At 58.2% G+C, this 22,990-nt stretch overlaps 1 protein-coding gene across 1 annotated transcript in view; it reads right to left on the bottom strand.

Moving 5' to 3' along the window:
* Positions 1–17,603, bottom strand: part of HIVEP3 (human immunodeficiency virus type I enhancer binding protein 3) — a 127,587-nt gene extending 109,984 nt beyond the window's left edge. The window contains 1 exon segment of the mRNA XM_021096938.1: positions 17,550–17,603. The gene's annotated coding sequence lies outside the window, so the exon portion shown is untranslated.

The following is a 22,990-nucleotide window of genomic DNA, read 5'->3' as shown; positions in this document are numbered from 1 at the left end:
GCCACAGCAACACAGGATCCGAGCCACGTCTGCGACCTACACCACAGCTCATGGCAACGCCAGATCCTTAACCCACTGAGCAAGGCCAGGGATCGAACCTGTAACCTCATGGTTCCTAGTTGGACTTGTTAACCACTGAGCCACAGCGGGAACTCCCAGTCCTTTTTTTTTTTTTTTTTTTTTTTTTTTAAATTTTAACAGTTGGGTGAGATAGGTCTTTCTCATTCTCATTTTACAAATAAAGTGAGGCACAGGGAGGTGAAGGGCTTGTTAAGGTCCCCCAACTAGAGGGGGGAGCCGGCTGCCCAGATATCACACTGTGGCTGTCCAGAACCTGCCTCATCTGACAGACAGGCAGGACACTTTAGTCAAGCCACACACATCTCCCTGCTCTTTCTTCATCCACATGGCAACACCCAGAGATGTACAGAGCCACACGTGCGCTGGTGGAGCCACACGTGCCTAATTCCCAGAAGCCAGGCTCCTTCCGGGCCCACCATTCTAGAGAAGAGGCAATGCTGAGAGCTGGACTTTGTCCAGGCAGAGAAGGCTTTATTTCTGAAGATTCTAGCCTCTTCTGCCATCACAGGCTCTGTGCCTCTGAACCCAGAATAACTGAAGCTCTGCCCCTCCAGACAGAGCAATGCCTTATTTCTCCAGGTCTCCTAGGCCCTTCTGGCTGCAGAAATCCTGCTTGGAGACTCCCAGAGAAGGCAGACCAAATGTGATCTAATGATCAAACAGAGGAGAATAGAAAGTAAAGGCCCAGAGCCCCAGAGGAGAAGGAACTAAGGTTAATTCTGGGCCCTCCTCCTAGTATATTATTCCCATTTGTTACCCACGATCTTATACTGTTATTTTAAGAATATACTAGTCCTATCTTCCAAATCATACTGTAAACTTCTTAATGGAGGCCCCAGCGTAGGACCAGTACATGCACTTGTGCAGTGCACAACCTGTACAACCATTCACAGCCCATGACGTCTCACCATCCATTGCATGTCATTTATCATCACTGTAAGTAAAGAATTAACTGTCTCATTACTTATCCTTTCCTCACAGGATATAAATTCTCAGGGAAGGACCAGGCCCTGTTTGTCTTGCTCCCAGGCTGAAGCCCAGCCCCTAGTATACTATTAAGACAGAATGAGCCCTCCATAAATATGTGCTGGAGCAATAAAGTCATTCAGTCACTCACTCATGCATTTAATTGGAAGGAGAGGGGACCCGCCCTGGAGCTGAAGGTGAGGGATCTGTGTCCTGCTTCCCGCTCTACTGGTAGCTCGCTCCCCAGGTGCCCTGGAGAAAGGCACCCCACCCTTGAGGCCTCAGTCTCCTAGTCTACCAAGGGAGTGGGGGGGGACCTCCCAGTGCCTTTGCGTGATGCTGAAGGGAGGACCCCCTGAAATGCCGCCCCTTGGGCATCTCACTCGCCTCCCCCCAGCCGGATCCTAGGCTCACCCAGGTCGAGGCATACAGGAATGCCCAGTAAAGAAGGGCTCAGGCAGGATGGTGACAAATGCTGCAGTGGGAACAGGAGCGATCACGGCAGGATTCAGCTCTGGGAGAGAAAGCAACACGGACAGCCTCGTTTTCTGGGACAGCCTCGTTGTCAAAGGCTTTCACGCCACCTGTTTACCTCCAGCCTGCCCGCAAGGAAGAGGGAAGTGACCTACCCAGGGCCAGAGTTATCCAGTGCCACGGCCAGGACAGAATCCCAGGCACCCCATGTTCAAGTCCAGGCCCTTTCAGCACGTGGCACCAAGCGCGGCTTCTGCAGGTCAGGGGCACATCTGATTTCCAATGGGAGGAGTCACTCATTCCTCACCTAGCTTCTGGCGGTGTCTGGCCTGTGGCTGGTGGGGATGGGTGTGGGCAGAGGGGCAGCAGCCACGCAAGGTCCCGCGAGGGACATACCCCAGGGGAGGCACCAAACGTCAGAGGAAGGAGAAGTTGCTTGGAGGGGGCAGGAGAGGGGGACTTGAGGAGCCGGAGGGCTTACGGAGGGACATGGGAGTGGCATTCCAGACCTCGGAGACGGGCACCTGCGCAGGCTGCCTGCCGGAGACCCCGCCCGGGGTCTGAAGAGCTGGGAGCTTAAAGAGGGAGCATCGCCTTCCCCCGGGAGAGCAGCTTTCCTGTCTGAGGACCTCTCCCCGTGATGGCCTTGGCCTCCCTGGTGACCGCCTGCTGCCGCTGTAACCCATGACCAGCTCTGTGGCTTAAAATGACACACATCTGTTCTCTCACAGTGCGGGGGGTGAGAAATCCTCAACAGGTCATTGGGCTGCAAATCAAGGTGCTTTGGCCGGGAGACTCGGGGGAGAATCCATTCCTCACCCTTTCCAGTTCCTGGGGCCGCCTGCATTCCTGCGCTCACAGCCCCCGCCGCCACCCTCGAAGCCACCGCCCGGCGGCCGAGTCTCCCTCAGATCACATGCTGACACTGCGTCTCCCGCTTCCCGCCTGCACTGCAAGGCCCTTGCGATTGCCCTGCATGGGCTCGAGTGGACAAACCAGGATAATCTCCCCATTTTATTTTATTTAGGGCCACGCCTAAAATGTTCCCAGGAAGGAGTTCCCAGGCTAGGGGTCCAATGGGAGCTGCAGCCGCAGGCCTGTGCCACAGTCACAGCCACGGAGGATCCGAGCCGCATCTGCGACCCACAGCACAGCTCACACCAACGCCAGGTCCTTAACCCACGGAGCGAGGCCAGGGATGGAACCCACATCCTCATGGATCCTAGTTGGGTTCGTCACCGCTGAGCCACAACGGGAAGTCGAATCTGCCTCTTTTAAAGCCAGCTGGTCAGCGACCACAATTCCACCTGCAACCTTAATTCCTCTTGGCCACGTAGCGTAATGTCTTCACGGGTTCTAGGAATGAGGATGTGGCCATCTTTCGAAGGCCATTATTCTGCCCACCCGCTGGCCACGCTGCCTGGAACACTTCTCCCCCCAGACAGAGCTCCAGGAGAAAGGCAGCCCAGGCAGAGAGAAGGAGACGGGGTGGGGCGTGTGGGGAGCGCGAGGCCAGGAGACACACATTCACCCTCTCTGCCAGCAGCAGCAGCGGCAGCTTCCTGGCTGGCTGCTTAGGGCACATCACCCTTGAAAAACTCGTCATGTTTCCACACTGAGCCCGGCACGTGCAGTTTCCACAGTGACTGCAGGAGCAGGAGTAGAGCCCAAAATAGCCGCACTGAGACGGCAAACATTCCCGGCTCGGTGCTGCTCGCTCGCTCTTGCATTCGCCGCCCCCAGCCCTGTGGCACGGCGGGCATGGGGGGTTCCAGCGAGTCCCTGCAATGTCCCAACCTTTCCTCCTCTGCCCTCTTGCCACCAGCACTGGGAGCCACCAGGTACCCCCTTGGACTTGAAGCCCACGATGCTCTGATTTTGCCCGTCCTGAGGCCTCTGGGCTGTGAGCGGGCCCTGTTTCGGTAGCCCGGCCCACAGCAAGAAGCGGCCAGGGACCCCTCCCTCCAGCCCAGCTGTTCCCTGCCCGCCTCTGCTGGGGCGAGCCCTGCCCGCCTGCTCCCAGTTCCTGCGCTGGGACGCCCATCTGGGAAGCCCCCGTCCAAACCCTTCCCCTCACCCCCCAGGGAGCTTCCCTCGTAGAAGATCTCAACTGCAGGGGCTGGAAAATGGGCTGAAATCTACAAACCTACAAGGTCTGGGCCTCCCCATCCCTACCACTCCCTCGGACAACACCGTGTCTCCAGGGTCCTGGCAAACCCCCACTGGGACTGCTAATTTCTCCTGTTCAAAGTCCCACCCCGTCAAAGGAAAACGAGAGCCACCATCCCGACCACGTGCGAGGCGCCGTGCTAAGCACTTGGCACGCACAGCTCATTTCACCCTCAACTGCCACTGTCCCCACTGCGCAGAGAGGAGACTGAGACTCAGAGAAGGGGACACACGCAGAAAGTGGTAGGGCCCCCACTGAAGCCCAGCGTGCCAGACCCCGAAGCAAGGCGGTGCCCGCCCTGGCCCCGCCAGGTCGGGAGGGTGTGTGGAAAAGCCACACATGACCGACGCGAGCACCGAGTGAGATGTTCCAGACTGCCTCCCGGCAGGCTCAGCACCAGTCCCGGCACCTCTGGTTTTGTCTCTTTGTACCTATTGTGATTCTGCGTAAGATTTTATTGGGGCCACAAAGAAGTAAGGAGTGGGAGAGGGCCTACTGGTGAAAAAGTTTGGCAACCCCTGTAGCCAACCCTAGCCTGTCCTGATGACAAGGCCCGTCTCAGGAACAGACGGGACGTGCCCAGCAGCAGGGCAGGCCCCTGTGCTGAAGCCAGGGAGCCGCGCTCCTTCCTCCTGGTCCTCAGGGAACACCCCCGTATCCTCCATCCAGCCCTCGGCTCCCTCGGCCCAGAATTGAGAAGCAGATGCGGTGCCGGTCGTGGCCTGGCCTCGGCTCTTACAGGGCTGCAGACCTGAGCACTGGCAGTGAGTGAGCACGTGGTCTCCGTTCTCCCGTCTCTGCAGCGCGGGCGTGTGTGGACGCACCAGGGCAGGCGCAGGCCTGCTGGGAATCCATTGTGACTGCGACCAACAGCGCTCAGCCCTGCGCCCCTGGACCAGATGCTGCTCGAGCCCTACGCTTAGAACCCAAAGCCTCGAGCCAGCCCCAGACTTGCACCCTTGCCACCGCAGATCCTGAGGCACCTGCTTCTCTGAGTCTTACTCCTGGGGAGCAAAAAGTCTCCGGAAGGGGTCAGCATGAGTTTGAAACGAGGTGCCATGTGGAAGGGCTGGAGGCACAAGCGTAAGCCTCCGCCCGGGAATCCAGACTGATGCTACGGCGGGGGGGGGGCAGGACCCAGGAACAGGCATTCCCCACACCCTCCACCCCACCGCAATTCCACGGCAGACCGTCCGCAGGCCACACTTTGCGAGATCACGCTAGAAAGCGCTCCAGGTGTGTTTGCAAAAGCGGCGAATCCCTGAACATCTGTTGAGCTGCCCATGGCTGCTGGAAGACACGGGCTGGAGGAAACAAGTAATTTTCCCCAAATACACTTCCTGCGAAGCCCAAATGATGGGAATCGGGTTGAGGCTTCTAGGACTAGGAGATGATGCAATACCAGCTCCGTTCCCCCAGGAACAGACAGGAGAGCTTCCTGTCAGACAGGGAGAGACCTGGCTGGAGGGTCGCGCCTGGGGGCTCAGGGTCAAACACAGGAAGGGGTGTTCCAGGGAGCCCCCCGGGGACTGACTCCAGACCCTGTCTCTTGAGCATCTTCATACAGACAGGAGAGAAAGAACTGAAAATACGCTCATTAAATCTGCATCTGGCACCCAATTTGGCAGGGTTGCCAAAATTCTGTAAGACTAGAATTAAATTAGCAAATTGGAAGTAAAGTGATTTTAAGCAGACACGATGGAATTCATCAGAGCCAGGTGGAAGCTGGTGGGGGAAGGGACCCAGGGAAGCCCACACGCCCCGGGGTGGGAAAGCCTGGCTTGGAGTGGAAACAGGACAGAGACAAGCCAGTGAGCAGAGCTCACTCAAACGATAAGATTCACCCTGGGAAGGTGTGGTGACAAAGCCGGCCTGCAGCGGTGAGGCGGGGAGAGGCTCCTTCCCGGAGACAGGAGCTGTAGCTGGCATCCACAGGGCAAGGATGGCAGCTTTTTCAAGGGGACCAAGAAGGAAGGACGGGGGGGACTGCTGGACAATGAGACAGGGTGGGTTCCCCAGCCCCGGGCCCCGCGAGGGCAGGCCCTGGGGTGGCGCCCACCGCACTCAGGGTCCGAGCCGTGATTACCATTGCGTGTTTATTGAGCTCGTGGTCTGGGGAAAGCACGGGGAAGGACTCAGAGGGGCGGGGGTGGCACAGAGTCTGTGGAGGGAGGGCCGAGAGGACAGACACACTTACTGGGCACTTATCAGCATCAGGTACGGTGTCAGATGCTTGCCAAGCATGAGCTCATTTCATCTCAATGATCCTGTGCTATAAAGATTGGTCTTTGCTCTTCATTTTCTTGGGCTTTCTTTGTCCTTTGTTTGAAAATACGTTTTTTAAAATACGCAAGTGTCTGAAGTAGAAGGTGGCGTGGTCCTGCTCACCCTCTGATGCCTGCTCCCCAGATGAAAACTACCCCTGAGAGTCCCGGCATGTTCCCACGAGCACGGAAACATCGACGCGGGCCCACGCTCATCAGCACCACTTGTCTCTGCATAAAGACGGGCTCAGATTCCACGGATGGCACAGGGACTCCTTCCCAGTTAAGAAGGTGTGGCAAATGTGCTCCCAGGTCAGGACCTACACATTCACTTCTTTCTAAGCAGTCCACGGTCCAAATTCACCGGAATTTTCCTAAGCATTGCCGACTGGGGGACACTCAAGTCACCTCCCAGTTTTCCTTCCCGCAAACAATGCTCCAAGGGAACACTCTTTGATACACTACATAGTCGCCAGCTGTGGAAACACGCATGTACACACAGATACGTAACATGTAATGTGCGTAATATGATATACGGCACGTATGCTCTGTGTGTACATGTGTGTTTCCACAGCTGGGGGCTTTCGGGATCAGAGCAGGGACGTGCCTCACCACCTTCACTGACAGCAGCCGCAGCTCGCAGTGCCCTTGACCCTCGCCAGCCCGGGGTCATCTCCCCTTTTTCACTTTTTTGCCATCTACAAGCACGTGCATTTATAATCCTTTGTTTTTTGGTAGCTAGAGCATGAGTCATATGTTTACGAGCCATTTTCTATAATGGTTTTTATTTTTTTCCGTCACAGCTGGTTTACAGTGCTCTGTCAGTTTCCTACTGTACAGCACGGTGACCCAGTGACACACACACGTACACATTCCTGTTTCTCACATCATCAGGCTCCATCACTAGTGACCAGACATAGTTCCCAGGGCTACACAGCGGGATCTCACTGCTCGTCCATTCCAAAGGCAGCGGTTTGCATCTGTGAACCCCAAGTTCCCAGTCCACCCCCTCCCCGCCCCCTGTTTGCACGCCATTTTCAGCGTCTCTGAACCACCTGTTTGTATCTTTGCACATTTTTCTTCAACCTAGCTGGTTTTTTTTTCTTTAACTTGGTAGGTGGAATCACCATCATAACAACTCCCAAGCTGCGTTCTGTGCACCAGGCACAGCTCTAGGCTCCCTGCAAGCTGCGCAGCACTGAATCAAAACCCCAAGAGGGAAGTGGCACCATCAGTCTGTGTTTACAGCTGAAGAAAGAGATATTCTGAGACTTCGAATGACACCTGCGGTCACACACATCTGACGAGGGACAGGCCAGCGTCTGAGGGACTAGCTAAACCATCTCACCCTCCAATGAGATACCTGAAACACTCCCCCCGCCTCATCTCACCTCCGGCGAAGGAAAAGCCCCTCCTATATTTTCCCTCTTTCTGTTGCTCATCCTTTATCGGTGGCACCTGTAAGTGCACACTGACTTACTCTGCCAGGTAAGGAGTCCGAGTTCGGTTTCTAACAGAGGCAACCGCCCAGTGGCATTCAACCCGGGGCCTTAGACGGGACACGGATGTGCTGGGAACAGGCCTGGAGGTGTGAGGAGCAGGGCTCACGCGTGGGAGTGGGAGTCAGGGGAGATGGAGGCTGAGGCGGGGCCCGGGCTGTGAGGGGCTCCAAAGGGCCCGAAGTCTGCTTCCAGGACTCTCCCCCGGGGCCCACCATGGGGTGAGAAGGTCTGGGACCAGGGAGAGGGGCGCCGTCGGCCTCACGAGAAACGGTCCCCTGATCAAAGGGCGACCTCACCTCGCCCGGCGCGTCCAGTGACCTGGCACTCGGAGCAGTAGAGCCGCTCGCCTCTCAGGGTGACACACGCACCCGTGTCTACGGAGGTGCTGGGGTGAAAGCCGCACGTGACACAGGTGGAATCACGGGCTTTCGTGACATTTTTAATGAGGTTCCTTTTTAGCTCCCCAAACACCAGTGTCACATGGGGGTTGCTGGGACCCACCACCGAGTCGTCACACAGCGTGGTGACCCTTGGCTCACGGAACGCAGGCGATGGCTCTGTCTCCCGTGGACACAATACACGGAGGGGGTGGGGTGGGGCTCATTTGCCTGTCATTTTCCACTTTTCTTCTGAGAAAAGAGAAATTAGGTTAACAAAATAGGAAGAATGTGGGAAATCGGCTTGCTAAAACTAACATGCAGAAAAAAGTCTTAGAGTCACAATTTAGCATTCATTTCAGTTTTTTTTTTTCAGCTTTGACCTCAGATAACTTTAGTGTTTCCCAAAATATTTTTGCGTAGAACTAGTTCAGCTATTCCTCATACATACATATCCACGGCCTATTCCTTATATGCACATTTGTAAGTGTGTACGTACACACACACACACACACACATAAAATCTCTCTCTCTCTCTATCTACCTATGAGTTCTCTGGTCAATGAAACTTGGAAAAATGGCATGCAACATCCACCTCTACACACACACACACTCACACACACACACACACACACACTTTTGGGGAGATTTTTAACAGTCTTTCACGTATTAAAGACTCAGGACCCCACAGTATAAGAGCCTGTGGACTCGGCTACAGCACGTCTATTTTCTTCCTGTAGCACATCTTTCCAGCCCATGGCACTTGTGTTCGGGAAAACACACTATGGGAAATGCTGGATTTCTCTATTTCATGAGATCAGAGCCTGCTTAAAATAAAGAGTCTACCTTGGAGTGGCCGTCCTACTCTTTAAGCATCAAGTACTTCCTAACAGACTTGCAGTGATGGTTTCCTGTCCTTCTGCCTGTCCTAGATTGCAGGGTGACACCAGATGCCCACATGCCAAGGTGACGGGGGAGGGGCACAAGCCCTCTGGAGACTGTTAGGGGACCAGGTCACCCAGACAGGCAAAGCTGTGTCTCTTGGGCAGTTGCACCGTGAGCCTGGACCAATCATTTGCGCTGGACTCAGTGGTTTCTGACTGGAGGACCCCCGGAGACTCACTTAAGCCAGCCTGCTGGCTCTGTGAACGGGGAATCACAGCAAGGAAGCCCTTGACCCTGGGCTCCTTCCTTCATGCCGGGAGACACTGCTCCCTGGTGCTGCTGTTTTCCGTCAGAGAAACCAGATCACTCTTACACCGTCCCTCTCGGATTCTGTTCTCGCTGCCTCTCGCCACTCCTTCGCTGCCATGAGTCACTACAATTCACAGAAGTCACATGACGCAGCCCAGCAAATACAGCATCAAGTGAAAACGAGTTGAACTTCATCACAGGTACAGGGCGTACTTGGTATAGCCTCAAACACGGGTTACATGAGACGTTCACTTGGGGGCAGCCCCCGGGAGAGACGCCGCCAGAGAGCATTCTGCCTCCAGAGTGCAGCTTCTCACACAGGCAATTCTAGGGGTGTCTAGCAGCAGCAGGGAATCAATTATTGTTATTATTACTATTATTTTTAGGGCCGCACCTGAAAGCTTCCCAGCCTAGGGACTGAATGGGAGCTGCAGCTGCTGGCCTACGCCACAGCCACAGCAACACGGGGATCCGAGCCACATCTGCAACCTGTGCAGCAGTTTGCGGCAAGGCTGGATCCTCAACCCACTAAGCGAGGCCAGGGACCAAACCCATATCCTCATGGACACTACATTGGCTTCTTAACCCACTGAGCCACAATGGGAACTCCAGGATTCAATTACCTGACGACTCTTTTTTTTTTTTTTTTTTTGCTTTTTAGTACCTCACCGGGAGCATGTGAAGTTTTAGGCTAGGGGTCAAATCAGAGCTACAGCTGCCAGCCTACACCACAGCCACAGCAACGCGGGATCCGAGCCACATGTGCGACCTACACCACAGCTCACGGCAATGCCAGATCTTTAACCCACTGAGCGAGGCCAGGGATCGAACCCACATCCTCATGGATCCCAGTCGGGTTCGTTCACCGCTGACTCCCACTGGATGACTCCTGAGGGCTGCCCTCCGTAACCCTGAGGGGCAGCTAATCGGAGTGTATGCGGATTTATTTATTTATTCGCAGATGAGTTTTTCACTTTGGAACAACCCTCTATTGAGAGGAAATAGGCAAGGATAGAAGGAAGTTCCCATACAGCCTCCGCTCAACTTCCTTCAGTGTTAACTTCTTCTATAACCCGCCCCTTGTCAAATGGGAACCCACAGGCATATCCGGCTGCTAACCACACTGCGGACACTGCGATTCATGTCCCCACTCACGTCCACGGTCTGTCCCAGGATCCCACTCAGGGCCCCACGTTGCATCAGTCCTCATACCTTCTTAGTCTACGGACGTATTTTTGTGTTCCAGGAATGAAGCTCACCCTCTGCCGCATGCGAGGTGGAAGGCTGGGCGCCCCGCTGAAACTCAGATCTGACGGGCAGCAGAGTCTGGATCTGAGAGTCCACCTCACCCCTCACCTGGGTACAGTCCTGGGCTTGTCGCTCCACACACAGAGCTCTCAGACTCCACACGTGCAACACGGAGAGGGTGCCGCCTGGGGCTGCAGAGGACAGCCTACGCGGACGGGGTTTTGAAGGCTCAAAGCCCAACTCACTTAGAACCCTCTCTGGCTTGCGGTTATCATCATTAACGCTGGTGTAAGGACGATTACGATTTCGACTTGGGGTCCTGTACCTAAAGCGGGCTGGCTCCGAGTCTGAGGTGCCAGGCTGAGCTGGCCCTTTCAGCCTCAGTGAGGGCTTTCTATAGGCTCTCGGGTACCCCACAGAGAAAGAAAACTCTGCTTCAATCAATCTCTTCAGTTCCATACCGCCTTCACAACTCTGCTCAAACGTCACCCGATTAGTGACACAGCGGCTTGGGCCGCTGCTGTGGTGCAGGTTCGATCCCTGCCCCTGGAAACTTCCACATGCCATGAGCGCATACACGCAGCGGCGGTGGAGGGGGGATGAGATGTCTTAGGTAGCTTCTCCAACCATCCTACATACAGGAGCCCCTTGAAACCTTCCCCTGGCATTCTCTGACTTCTTACCCTTCTTGTCTCTCCGCCCGGGCACTTATCCCATTTGACGTATGACACGTTTTGCACTCCTTGGTCAGGGTATGTCTCGCTCTGCTAGTCTGTAAGGTCTAGGAGAGACGGACTGTGGTCTCTGTTGTTCACTGCTGCATCCCTGTGCCTAGAACTTGGGAAGCATGCAGGAGACATTCAGCAAATGCCTGGCTTCCCAGGGTCACCCTGCAACCTCTGACCTCCATCCCGATCATCTGAAAACCAACTCTTCGCATCCGAACACACTGTGGAGTTCAAATGAGAGAAGAGCTATTTGGGAAGCAGGCGGCTGGGAGCCTTCTGCATCTTCCCTTAAGGGAAAAAAGAGTAAAATGCCCTTCTTTTAATTCCATTTCATGCCATTCACGTCCCTTCACCTGCTTCCTCTCCCATGAGCAGCTCGGCAGATTAGAAACCACAGTCCGTCTCTCCCTCGGCCAGCGTCTGTCCGCGGGCTTCTCCACGCCATCAATCCCAGCAGAGCCCAGGCTAGAAAATGCTGGTGACCCCCCCACAGGCCTTCCCGCCCCTCCCCCAGCCCGCTGTTGAAGCTACTTGGCACTGGGACATCAAAGGTCCCCACGAGGACCCCGAGATTTCGAGAGGGGAGGGGACAGGCAAATGACATACAGGGACCCAGGGATGGGTCTCGGACAGAACCCAAGACTTTCGGCTCCGCATCCTGGTCCAGAGGGACCTTTCACCGAGGGGCACACGCTTACTCCCTTGAGCTCCAAAGCGGGCTGTCTGCCCGCCCCTGCCCCCTCCTGGCTACCCGATGAGCTTGGGCAGGGATAGGTGGAGGTCACGTCCTGAAAGCAGCAGAGTGCAGGACAGTAGGAGCCAGACAGAGAGGAAAGGGGGGGTCGCATTTACTGAGAGCCAGGTTCTCTTCACGCTCTCGCCTCACTCGCATGATGCCCTGCGACAACGGCGTCATAACCACATTATGTGAGCGAGGAAAAGGAAACAGAGAGGTTGACAAATGCATCGAATCACACACAGCAGACGCCCGGCAGAGCCCGCAACGGGGGTGGGGGGGGCACCTGCTCATTCCAAAGCCCCATCCTCTGCCCGCCCGCCCTTGCAGAGGCCCCGAAGGCTCGACAGCTTTCCAGAGAGGGCTGGCCCCTCACCACATCAAGATCCTCTGCTGGGGAGACAGCCAGAACAACCCCATTCTCCAGGTGGGGGAACCGAGACCTGGAGAGGAAATGCAACGTGTCGGTGGCCACGTGGCAGGGAGAGGTTCAATCTGCAAGACGCTGAGCTTTGTCAGGAGCCAGGCTCTCCCTTGGTGCTTGGCTCCATGCTGAGCCTGCGGAAGCCTCAACCCTCGGTCAACGAACCAATGAACGAATGACAGAGTAGGTGAGACGTGCGACCTCCTGTGACGGCCACAAGCCCTGTGCTGGCCCCTCAGCTGCCCCCTCACAGTGGCCTCAGGAGCCGGTGACCAGGTTGATGCAGGCGAGCCCAGCCTGAACCCAACGCCCGCCTCCAAAGCTCACGGCCCCCTCTCTGAGCCCACAGAGCTACCAGAAGCGTGGACAGCGACGCTGGCCCTGGTCCCCATCCAGCCGGCAGCGCCCACCAGGGCCAGAACTGAGGGATGGAGCCGTGCGGGAAGACGGCGCACCTGGTCACAACTGGCCCCAGGACGGGTCTTTACGCTTCTCAAAAGGCTGGTGTTTGGAGCACACGGGTCCATTTTCATCCAGCTCTTTGGCAGCAAATCCACCCACACTGCAGTCGATTTTATGATTAGAATTCATTTTCGGTAATAATAACTGAAACTACTATTCACCTCTGTGCCAGACACAGATAAATCCTAAGACGTCTGACAGAGGTGGTCTCTGTACGCCACCCAGCTGCCCTGTCGGGACGAAGAGCGAGCCTTCCCATGTTCCAGACGAGGAAAGTGAGGCTTGGGGGAGGTCGAGGAACCCGGCCGACATACACGCTGGGAAGCAGGCGACGCATGCTCCCTGGCCCGTGCTCCTCCCCCGTGATGTGAGCTGGGGACAAGGGGTTGAGAGCCGCAGCTAAGGAGGCAGATGGACGGCCTGCCAGACGTCCCCAGCATCCAGCTGGCCGGGCTTCTCATCCCCAGGGGGTCTCTACATGCCCAGATGCCATCCCTAGAAGCTCTGAGGTAGACAGTTGGGGTAGAACTCGGAACTGTCACAAGCCCTCAGGGGACAGCAAAGGACACCCTGGCTTACACCGCTGCTCTCAAGTCTCAGGAGGGGAGTCTTCCGCATCCACAGCCTCGTCCAGAAGGTTTCAGCATGTTTCTTAGGACATTCGCTGAATGGTTTACACAGGATCGCGTGCCTCAGAACCTGAGACCGCCCCAGCCAGGATTCTCGACCAAGCAACGGTAATTCTGATCGTCCGCAGACGGGGTGTGCAGGTCTGTCCTTATCGACCATGCCAAGCATCTTCCCAAACACGGAGATGCTTACGAAGAGAACTTGGCAGCCCAATGCCCTGGGTTTGAGTCCTCGTTCTGACCTGCACTAGCCGTGCAACCTTAGGCAAATCATTCGACAAAACAGACATTCAAAGCCCAGGGCTGAGAAGACTAAAGATACAGAAATGGACCAGAAACGCCATCCTGCTCTTGGCTTTGGGTTCCTCACCTGTAAAATGGGAACCAATAGCTACGAAGTGCCTACGGTGACAGGCCAGGGCCCGGGCACGCTGCTTCTCACAATCCAGGGCCTCAGGGGTCGGCCTTGCTGCACCCTGCTCGGCAGGGGGGGGAAGCAGGGCTTCCGAGGTGAAGCGGCTTGGGCCGAGCCCGCAGCAGCGTGCGGCGGTATCTGAGGTCCCTCCAGCCACCGCCACCATGCCCCGTTCGTGGCCCTCCCCCTCTGGCAGCTCAGTGCACAGAGCGAAGGGGTAACAGGAGAGAGTGCTCTGCAGCGCGTCGGGCCGCACGGGCGTATGATATCGTGGTTATTAATAACGGACACGGCACGACCAACTCCCGATCCTCCAGGTGGACCACCTGAACCGGGGTGACCCTCCAGCACTCAGAGCATCCGATTCCGCTACGGCAGAGCCGGGAGGGGTCTTAGGAGCCCGACCCTCTCCTCATTTATAGGAGTGGGGGCTGCACAAGACGAGAGGGCAGCCCTCTGAGATGGCAGAGGCCGCTCAGCCCCAAAGCCCAGGGTGCACCAAGTCTGGCTTTTGTGATTGAACCAGGAAGGTGATCAGGTCCCAGACCAGACACCAGCCACTGCCCCCTCCAAAGGGCACTCACTGGTCAGGGGACCAGCAGGGGCTGCAGGGGTGGTCTCTCTGCCGACCCTCAGCCCAGCTCCCTTACATTGTGGGGCCTTCGTACCTGCCGGTCGTCTGCTTGGAACACTCTGGTCCCTGATCTTGGCGTGGCTATATCACTTTTCCATCACTCGGGTCTCAGCGCAAACGCCAGCTCCTCAGAGAGGACAGCGGAGGCCCCACCTGAGCCCCCACCCCCGCTGGCCCTCCCCACCACGCTGCTTTATTTGACTTTCTTGATAGTGTGTGTCACCAGTGAGCATTATCTTGTCCGTTACTCTCCGTTCTCTCTCTTCCCACGGGAATGCTGGCTCCATGACCACCGGATTAACTCATTTTCATTGCCTTAATCCCCAGAAAGGTGCCTAGGTCCCAGCAGGCACTGGGCAAACAGCCCGGATGCTGAATCCTCCTGGAGGGCGGTTTGGGTCGCGAGAGTCCTAGCAGCCAGCGGTCCCTTGCTCCCTCATCGCTCGCTCACTCAGTCATTCAATAAATGCTTATTGAACGTCTCCTCTGTGCCAGGCGCGCTGCTAGGAGCTGGGGATTCCAATCCAACTAATCAGATAAAGTCCTTGTCCTAACCGAGCTCGGACAGCTGATTAAAACAAACAGCGCAACAGAAGCCAGAGCTGGTCATCATGTGTGACCAGACAACAGCTGACCTAAAAAAAGCTGGGGGATAGGTGCCCGCGGAAAACTGGAGACTCCGGAAAACCCTGGGGAAATGCAAACACGAGACCGGCCCTGCTCACCTCCTCAATACCCACCGTGGGGAGCTGGCGCCACACTCCCTCTCAGCTCTCGGGACGGGAGGACAAGGGGACAAGCCCATTGCTCTGAGTGCCTCCTGGCTGCAGCCTAGAGCACAACAGGATGTGCATGTGTGTGAGTGTGTTCAGGAGTGGATTGTGCATGTATAGAACACAGGGGAGTGAGTGTGTGCATGCCTATGTAGGAGCGTGTGTGTGTGTATGTGTGTGTGCAGGGGTCCATGTGTGAACGAGTTTACGGGGTCAAGTGTGTGAGCATGGGTGAGTGAGTAGGGAGAGAGGGATTTGTGTTTAGAAGTACACTTATGAGTGAGTAGGGGTACACGTGTGTGCATGTGTGCGTGTGCATGTGCGTGTGTGTGTGTGTGTGTGTGTGTGTGTGTGTGTGTGTGTGGTGATGGGGGCCATTACTGTTCACCGCAGCTTCCATCTCTGGTGGAACTTTACATGTCAAAATCTTCCAAGCAAATGAAGCCTAGGAGGTCCCTGCTCACCACTGAAATCATTTAAATCCTTGTTTGCCAAACATATTCTGTCGAGTGTTCACAGAAAAGCAGCAAGACTGGTTCCAGGAGAGAACTGTCAACTTCTGGATGTCCCTGAACGGGGAGCCAGCCCTGGATGACGAGTCTGGGTTCTGGTCCCTGCTTTACCACTAACTATTGGGGGATCTTGGGCCACTGTTCAGCTGTGATCTCAGAGAGGGCGCTCAACTCCTCTGGGCTTCTCTTACTCTTCATTCAAGAAGGCAAGTAGAGGAGCTCCTGGCGTGGCTCATCGGTAATGAACCCAACTATGTGAGTTCGATCCCTGGCCTTGCTCAGTGGGGTAAGGATCCAGGGTTGCTGTGAGCTATGGTGTAGGTCACAGACGTGGCTCAGATCTGGTGTTGCTGTGGTTATGGCCCGGGCCGGCAGCTGTAGCTCTAATTTGACCTGTAGCCTGGGAACTTCCATAAACCGCAAATGCAGCCCTAAAAAGACACACACACACACAAAAAGAAAGAAAGCAAGGAGAACTTTGAAACATCATGTGTACTGGTAGCTCCAGAGGCACTGCATCCTTGGAGAGCAAGCATGTGTAACCCAAAAAGGGCTACAGGGTCAACCAGGGAAATGCTGGATTTGACAAAGTTAAACAGGTCCGTCTATTGCAGTACTTCTCAGAGCCTTTAATTTGCCCATATCGCGATTGGCCAGGAGGGTTACAGAGAGCTTGCAGAATCTGCCAGACTCAGCGTAGGGAAATCTTGCTTGTGGCACAGCTTTCAGATGTCCCACAGAACACACCTTGGGGGATCTGCTAGCAGGACACTTAACAAGACCCCCTTTCTTGCAGATGATATAACCGAAATGGCGCTGGGTTTCCTCAGTCGCAGAGCAGAGCCATGACAAAGGGCAGCCCAGGATCATCGAGACCACAGGGCTGGCATGTGCCCAGGACGTTATAATTACAGAATAATTACAGACGTTTTCACCGACACGATCTCCATTCTCCCTGAGGCCGCGCACACCCATTTTCCAGATGATAAAACGCAGCCCCAAAGTGATCAAGGAATCTGTCCCGAGGCACTAAGGGACGGGTCCACGACTCGCCTTTATCATTTTCCCCTGTGACCTTGATCAAAGCGTCCATAACTAGACTCTACATTTTACAGATAAGCAACTGCAGCCACTCGGCAGAGCTCTCTGCCAGATGCCAAGGCTGACACACCTGCACCTGTTCTGCAGCCCGGGATCCCACTGCTGTCAGGATCCCAGGCACCCTGCCCTGGTTGCTGAGAGGGAGGGGAGGGTGCTCAGAGAAAAGCCCAGGGAGGGAGAGCTGCTCTGGAAACACCCAGGCTGGGAGGCCGGGAGGAGCTCTCTGCCAGCCACCACACCCTCCAGACCACGCCAGGTACAGCGCCCCCCGGCCAGCTGGCTGCACCCCTGATGCCAGGTGCCGCTCCGCAAGGGGGGTGGGGGCGGGAAGAGCCAGAGCCATGCTAGTTGAACTCACTCCCGATCCGCCGCCTAAGGAGCCCAAGGCCGGTCGGCCGTGACACTCTGAAACTGCCACCGCCTCCAGGGGGAAGAGTGGCCAGGGCTGCCAGAGCCATTCAGCGGTTCCCACCCGGCCCACGGCGTCCGGCAGCGCGAGGCCAGGGAGGCGAGGTGGGGTGCGGGTCTGCTCTGGGCACGAGGGCCCCGTGGGGCTGTGCCAGGCGCTGGTGCGCGAGCGAAGTGTGAACGCGGGAACGCCGGTGTCACCCCGGGGCGGTGACAGACAGAAGTAGCATCTGGGAAACGCCGGCGGAGAGCGCGTGCACCAGGCACCCCCGGGCGGCGGCGAAGTCCCGGAGGTCCCGGGAGTTGGCCCGACGCTCCCCGGCACGCGCGCCCGTGCCCAGCCCTCTCCCACCAGCCGCGCTGCCCGCCCGGCGGCCGGCGCGCTCGGCGGGGCCGGGCTCGGAGCTGCCAGGCCGCGGCGGGGCGCGGGGCGCGGGCGCTCGCTGCTTACCTGCCGGCGGCCGCGACGCCGCTGCTCCGCGCTGGGCTGCGCGCCCGGCCTCCGCGCCGCTCGGCAGCGCCCGCTCGCTCGGCTCCGCCCGGCTCGGCTCCGCCCGGCGGTGCCCGGGGCGCTCGCTGGCGGCCCACGCGGCGCGGGGTGGGCGCGGGGCGGGCTGGCGGGCGGGCACCGGCGGCGGGCGCGGCTCCGGGCCGCCCCGCGGCCGCTTGGAAGCTCCTTATTTGGGCAGTGATGTCAGGGGAAGTCGCAGGGCCCGGACCACCCACTTCTTTCCATTCACTCCGCAGAGTTTCCTGTCGCCGAGCCCGGGGGACCCCGCGCGCCCGCGCAGGGCGCCTCTCCGGCCAGCTCGGCCCCGGCGTGCTCGGCCTCGCGGCCAGCCGCTGGGGGTCCCCGCGCGACCGCCTCCGGCTCCGGCTCCGGCTCCGGGTCCGGGTCCGGGTCCGGGCGGCCGCCGGGGCGGGGGGCGGGGGGCGTCGGGGGAATCCCAGGCTCCCGGCGGCCGCGGGAGGGTCTGCGCGGCGGCCTCCACGGTGACAGGCCGTGTCACTCTGGGCACCGCCCCGCCCTCCGCGCCCGCCCCGGCTCCCGCGCTGTCATTTCCTCCCGGGCCCTCCGGGAAGGGCAGGCAGGGAAGCCCTGCTCGCCGCCGCCGCCGCCGCTGGGGCCCCGCCTGGGCCGCACCCGGCCTGGCGGGCGTCCCTCGTCGTCCCCAAAGGGCGCGCTCCCCGCTGTCCTCTCCGGGGCCAGCCCCGCTCCGCTCCGGGAAGCCCGTGCCTCCCCAGGCGGGAATATTTCTGCCTTCTCGCGCTCTGGGCGGGGCGGGCCTGGCCGGGCTCCTGGGGCTGCAGCCTGGGGCCTGGGGTGGGGGCACCCCGGGGCTTCCCAATGGCCCGACTTTACCAGAAGCCACCAGATCCCAGGGCGCGGGCCCTGAGTCACGTGGGTCCAGGCTCCCGCGCGCCCCTCCGCGGGCCCCCACCAGCCTGCTTCCCGAGGGCGCAGACTGGCCAAGGCCTGGAGACCTCGCCAGGACCTGTGGGCTGCAGTTGCGGCCCCGGAGGCTCAGCCCTGTCAGGTGAGCCTCCCGAGGTCAGCGCTGCGGCACCAGGGCCGATCCTGGGTCGGGCGACTCCAGGCCTGGCCTGGGCTGGCCGGCAGCAGCCCCAGGAAGTTATGGAGCCTGGGGCCAAAGTCAGGACAAAGTGAGGCAAGCTAAATGGCCAGGGTGCCAAGGGAAGGAGTCACTCCCTCTTCGGGTGACAGATGTTCAAGGCCCCACAGGGTGACTGACCGCTAAGCTGACCAGGGCTTCCCAAAAGGCCTTGGAGGCCGCGGGCCTCTGGCTCCAAAGGGCTGGCCTCAAGTTCAAGGCCTTGCCCGTCACAGGGGAGCAGCTCCCTCTGTCTGGACACCGTCTAGGCCCTGGGGGACAGGGCGAGGGACTTCTGTGCCTTCCCCACACAGCAGCTTCTGGCAGAGCTTCCAGCCTCCCTCCAAAGCCAGGGTAGAGCAGACAGCCTCCTCCCAGAGGGCCCGCTTCCACGGAGAAACCCCAGCTTCCCAAGGCGAACTGCACTCCTAGGCACCTGGCAGGGAGACCTCGGCCCCAGGGCTTGCAGGGAGGTGGGATGGCAGCTGGATACTCCCTGGGCCCGCACACTCACACACACAATTGCACACCCGCTGGCCAGCTGCCAAGGCTCCAGCTGTTTTGTTGACCGCCACCGCCCGTCTCCCCACCTTCCACCAGCTCCCGCAGCTCCGGCCCAGCTCTAATTGGGTCGTCCCCTTTCTGACAAAGCCCCACAGGGAAGGCCCACACTCCCTGATCTGGCACGCAAGGCCCCATCGACCAGCTGCATCCAGCGCCGCGCAGCCCTCCGAGCCTTTTGCCAGCTCTCTCCCCAGCCTTCCACCAGCTTTCAATTTTGGAGGTCTTTGCACAGACTTTCCTCTGTCTGAAAGGCCCTCTCTATGCCTCCTGCTGTCCTTCACACCCCGAGTCAAGCCTGCCCTTGACATAAGCCTTCCCCTGATTAGGACAGCTGAGACACAGCGCCCTGCGGGACAGGGCCCTGCCACTCACTCCACTCCTGCTCCGCCCTCTCTGCCCTGCTCACTGTTCCAGGCTGGGAGCAGTTCCAGGTGGGGGCAAGTGGGTGTCTTGTTCTAATTCATATGCCCGGAGGGGTGACATTTTGTCATTTGCATAAAGGCTCAGAGGACGGCCTTGCTCCTGCCCCAGGGCGAGTGCCCTCCTCCGGCTTTGAGGGGTGGCCCTGCCCAACTGGAACGGCCCAGTGGATTTAGTCGCCCTCCTGTGCATCGCCCCCGAGGTGCGGTCAGCCGAGAGAGCCCGTCGCGGAAGCTGCCGCTCGCTTTCCACCCTGATTCTTCTCTCCTGCCAACACGGAGAGGCTCACAAATGTTTGTCTGATGAATGAATGATCCTGGGGGTAAAATCGAAAGACAAACTAACCACAGGGGGGGCAGGATGATCCAACTCAGAGCTGTAGCTGGGGTGCCAGGGGCCCTGCCTAGGGGCTGGGGAGGAAGGTGGGTTTCCAGCCGGACTGGACGGGATGCTTGGGAAGCTGGGCCAGTGTGCCAGCCCTGCCACAGCTGCCCCGCCGAGGCCCTTTCCTCGGCTGGCTCCCTTGTTCCAACTTCCTGTGGCTTGGGATTTGTCTTCCCCCTCCTTTCTCTCAGCAAATTCCTCTGCGGCTCCATCGAGGCAGCCTGGGCCACTCCCATCCCTCAAACACACAGGCCTGCCTGGGGACGGCCGAGGGGAAGGGAAGGGATAGGAAAGCGTGTTTATTGAGCCCCTTCATTGCGCCAGACACAGTGCCAGGCACAGCGCCTTCCCCGGAGCTCTCCAAAGATCTTGCTCCTTCCTCCGCAAGCCACACACGTCATCCCGCTGTGGCCGTCCTCCAGGCCAGGCACGTCGGCTTCTCCTATGACGAAGCCCCCTGTCCCCGCCTTGAGCCTCAGCCCTCATCCCAGTCCTGGTGCCAATCCTCTCCCGAGGCCAGAAGGTCTTGAGAACTCCAGCCTCAGAGCTCAGGGACACGGCGCCACTCCGTGAGCCACCCCCCACCCCACCCCAGGCCCTGGGCATCTTTCCCACTCTGCAGCTGGACAGACCCTAGGTGAGAAGACAGGTGGTGCCAGGTGCCAGATCTTTCCTATCAGCCCTTCCCCTGCGGCGAACGGGGCCAGGTCTTGAGAAATTCCCAGAGCTCGGCCCTGGGGGCTTTCCCACATTCCTTCATTCCTCAAACATGAATCAGGCTCCTTCCCTGTTCTGGGAACGTGCAACACACAAACCTATGTTCTAGACGCGCTCTCCAAGGATGGAGCCTGGCAGGTAGGACGATTATCCCAGTGCAACTTGCTAAACGCTGCAGGGCTCTCTGCCAAGCTTGGGGCAGGGCGGGGGGCACACGAGGTGAGAGAGAAGATTCCTTCTACTTCTGGGGCTACAATTCAGGAAGATTGTGGTCCAGGTGTCCCAGGCTAGCTTGCTGAACGCTTGTTTCCATGGAAACACCACACACGTACGCGCACACATGCACGGGGCTTGGTTCGGCTGTGAAGCCAGCATCACACTGTAGAGGCTTTACAGACTAAATGCCATTGGCGCAGGGGATATGGTTGGCATCTGATGTGTCATCTAGGAGGCTGTCTTTCCGTGAAATGTTGTTTCCAACCCCAACAGCCAAACTACAGATAGAGTTTTAGAGAGAACACACCGTGGCTCCTAAGGAGTAGGGGCTGCGGGAGTCTCCTTGGGGGAGCTTTCAAGGTGGGGCTGAGCAACCCACCCCGTAGGCTCTCCAGGTGATTTATGTTTGGGCCCTGTACTTACCAGCCATCCCTCTCCACCCTCCTGTTCCTCCATGGCTATGATTTTCTGGACCCAGATATTTGTGTTGTTTTATTATTTGTGTGTGTGTGTGTGTGTGTGTGTGTGTGTGTGTGTGTGTGTGGCGGTGCTCTCTCTCTCTCTCTCTCTTTTTTTTTTTTTTTTTTTTTTTTTTGCTTTTTAGGGCTGCACCTGCAGCATATAGAAGTTCTCAGGCTAGGGGTCGGATCCGAGCTGCAGTTGCCGGCCACAGCCACAGCCACAGCCAGGTGGGATCGGAGCTGCATCTGCAACCTACACCTCAGCTCACGGCCATGCTGGATCCTTAACCCACTGAGCTTGAGGCCAGGGATCAAACCTGCATCCTCATGGATACTAGTCCGGTTTGTAACCTGCTGGCCACAATGGGAACTCCCAGGTGGGGGTGCTGTCTCAGACAGGCAGCCGTCTCTCTCCTGGGACAGAGACCCGGGGACTCTCGCAGTTTGTGGAGCTCACCTCCTGAGGTCCCAGTGGACTCAGCCCCAAGCGCCCTCCCCTGCCTGAGGGCTGTGTTTCTGACTCCTGGACTCAAGTCAGGCACTTGGCTTGTCCTTAATCTGATGCTGGGGTAACGGCACGGGCCTCAGAGCCCCGCTTTCGCTGGGTGACCCTGGGCGTGTGTACACGGAGCTGTGGGTCTTGGCTTCCTCATCTCAAAGGGCTGCTCTGAAGATCTGACAAGGAGTTGCAATAGAGCCCGTGGCGGAGAACCTGGCACCTCGTGGGCGCTCAATAAACAGTCGCAACTGGTACTTTGGGCCCCTGGTGTGACCCAGAACCCTGTTCCTCCCCTATGGTCTGTCTTCATTAAGGGCATCCAGCAGCCCAGGCCTGCGCCCGAAGCCCTTCTCCATCTCTGCTGCCCCAGGCCAGGCCGCCAGTCCTTTCCTCCCCACCACAGCCTCCTCCCTGGCCCCTGGCCCATCGCCCCCTTCAAGCTAGTCCCGAATTAGCGGAAGGCTCGAAGACAAGTTCAGGTGGATCCCTGCCCAGCTAAATTACCTTCTCGTGCCTCTTGTAACAGCCTCGGCTCACGCGCCCAACCGCCCCGCCCCTGCCCCCTCCCTGTGTGCCCACCACACAGAATGGCTCACTGTTTCCGAGCCTGCCCAGTGCATCTGGCACCTTCCAGCCCCCGTACGGTTCCCCCCATTCACGGCTTGGCTGGCTCCCATGCAGCCTTCCAGGCCAGCCCAGAGGCCCCTTGTGAAAGCCTCCCTGGTTCCCCAGGTGGCCCTGGCTGCTTCCTTCTCTGTGCCCCTCCAGCACGTGGCACAGACTGTGCTGCCTGTGCCCCACTCCGGGCAGTCACTTCAGCCATGTAGCTGCAGCCCCTTTAGCTTCTGCAGCTCGGTGCACAGCCCCGTCCTACTCACTGCCGGGCCCGTCACAGGGACTCCGCTCATGCTATAAGGACAGACTTCTGCCCCTCTGGCCATCCTGCCCCGTAAACAGCTCCAAGAGGCCACGCGACCTCCAGCCCACTGACTGGTTTTTCCCAAAGGACAGACGCTTC

The sequence above is a fragment of the Sus scrofa genome, chromosome 6 (genome assembly GCF_000003025.6).
Source record: "Sus scrofa isolate TJ Tabasco breed Duroc chromosome 6, Sscrofa11.1, whole genome shotgun sequence".
NCBI lineage: Eukaryota > Metazoa > Chordata > Mammalia > Artiodactyla > Suidae > Sus > Sus scrofa.
Note: the sequence above shows the minus strand (reverse complement) of the source record. Positions and strands in the feature narration are given on the sequence as shown.